This window comes from Hipposideros armiger, unplaced genomic scaffold, assembly GCF_001890085.2.
Source record: "Hipposideros armiger isolate ML-2016 unplaced genomic scaffold, ASM189008v1 scaffold_123, whole genome shotgun sequence".
In the NCBI taxonomy this organism is placed as follows: domain Eukaryota; kingdom Metazoa; phylum Chordata; class Mammalia; order Chiroptera; family Hipposideridae; genus Hipposideros; species Hipposideros armiger.
The window spans coordinates 3,374,023-3,376,487 of record NW_017731473.1 but is presented as its reverse complement, the minus strand read 5'-3'; positions in this window follow the sequence as shown (position 1 = coordinate 3,376,487).

The window sequence follows — 2,465 nt, the reverse complement described above, 5'->3', positions numbered from 1 at the left end:
TAAGTAATTCAGTTTATAAATGAGCTTCTTTAGGGTCTTTTTTTTTTAGCTGAGCCATCCTGCCACCTGTTGGCAGCTCAGCTTGGGCTGGGAATCAAACCGCTTTTGCTCAGAGCTCACTCTTGAGCAAGCTCTTAACCAACTGAGCCACTCAGCCGGCCCTTGAGGGTCTTTGAATGTCCAAGCCTATCCTGGTAGGAGGGAGGCATGAAGTGAGGGGTAAATTAAGTAGTTTAAGAGGCTTTTATCAAGAGGGGTAAATGCTACTTATTTTCCCATTTTTATTGTGAAAATTTGAACACTTTAGTAAAATAGGAGGATTACAAACAACTACCATTATATTTATTGAGCACTACCTTAACCCTACAAGGCCAGTCTAATTATCCTTATAGGTGAAGAAACTAAGGTTCAAAGAGGTATGAAAAGATCACACAACTAAGAAATGACAAAGTGGAAACCTAGACACTCCGTATTCTCAGGAAATCTCAGTCTAATAAGGGATATAAATGCCATTGAGAGAGGTTGAAAAAGCGCTATTAAGATTCAGAGGAAAAAAAAAACACATCTAGCTGCAAAGCTTGGTAAGAAGTATTTTATTTTATACCCACTCTGAAGGTTACTGTGCTAGACATTGAGACTATAAAAATGAGTAAGAGGGCCGGCTGAGTGGCTCAGTTGGTTAGGAGCTCGCTCAAGAGTGTGAGCTCTGGGCCGGCCGAGTGGCGCGATGGTTAAGAACTGGCTTGGGACGCCAGAGGGCCCCGGTTCGGATCCCACATATGAGGGCCAGTGACACTGCCCTCNGAAAGATGGGTTGGAGTGTGTGCTTGTTTGCTTAGGAAGTTTCTGCCCAAAGGAGCTGTAAGTTGTGATGTCCTAGTAAATACCATCATTTTTTCAACATTTATTGCGAGCCTACGATGTGCTAAACTCTGCCTCGCTCTTAACCCCTACTTTTTGTGATCTTTCTGCAGGATGATGTCTTCATTTTGTTTTCGCCCTCCGCCCTCCTTTTCTCCATTTCCCTTATTTTCATTTTCTCCTGTTTCCTTGCCTTCTTTGTCTCTTTCCTCTAAAATTCCAGTCATTTGAAAAACCTGAGTTATAGTAAAATTTTGATTAATTGAAGATGTATTTATAGTCACATACTTTATCTGCCCTTTTGCCTGTTTTCACCTTGAATTTTTATCAGATCTTATAAAGATCTTGTTTCAATACAAGCAAAGGGGGGTGGAGCAAAAGAAAGAGTAACTGGGAATCTGGGAAATGTACCCTTAATTGAAAAGCTGGGAGAAAGATCAAGCGTGTTATTTAATTTATGAAGCTCTCCTCCTCAAAGAGATAGTTGTATGACATAGAACAGGAACGGGTCGTCCCGCCTGTGGGCCAAATCTGGCAGGCTGCCTGTTTTTGTATGTCCCACAAGCTAAGAATAGCTTTTGTTTTATAAATGGTTAAAAAAAAAAAAACTTGTTACACATGAAAATTAGATGAAGTTCAGTTTCATTGGAACACAGCCGTGAACGGCATGGTATTCAGTAGTTGGGCTACACATGATGGTGTACCAAGGCTAAAATGTTTATTTTCTGGCCCTTTCCAGGAAAATTTTGTCAAATCCTGACATAGACTCTCTGATGAGGAATAGTGGTCAAAAAGAACACTTACATCCTGAATATATGTGCTTTTAAGAAAAACTCTCCAATTGCCAAGGCCTTTTATTTTGATCTGTTACCCTTTAAAAAGTGCTGTTGGAACCCGAGGGCTCGTGTTCTTGAGACTGAATTTCTAGCCATCCTATCTTTCCCCACCCAAACAAAACTATTTTTGGCATTTTACAACATGAAGTGTTTTTCACTTGCAACCCGGGAAAGAAGGAGGAAAAGCTTGTCCTTTAAACGTTTGCTACTCAGGTATTTCAATAATTCTTTGGCTTATCTCTTTCTTTTTGTGTATAGTGATGCATATGACTCTGAGTCAGACTTTCAGTATTGTGTAAGTCATGTTTTTCGCCTTTCCCTGAAGAGGAAATCCAGTATCTTTTGAATGTTAGAAGAAAGTGGCGATCTTAAGTAGAATTTATTACTCCATATGATTTCCAGTACACAGTGCAAAGTTCAGTTGACCTTAATGTAAATCAGTTGATATGGGATCATTAATACCATACAGTGCTCTGAAATTGTGCCTTATCATCTTTTTTTTTTTTAAGATTTTTATTGGGGAATTGGGGGAGGGAACAGATAAGTTGCTGGCCTTTTGTTCTTCAGTCTAGTATTATCATTGTGCTCTTCTCGGGTGAGGCAGCCACTCTTTGGCCATTGGACAGCGGCTCACGCCCGCTCACACCCACTGCCAGCCAGCCCCCACTGCAGCCTACGCCGTCGCCATGGCAGCCCATCTCCAGGTCGAGCTGTGGTTCACCATCTTAGCTGTAGAGGGCGTAGCATCACTGGCCCACACACAGGATC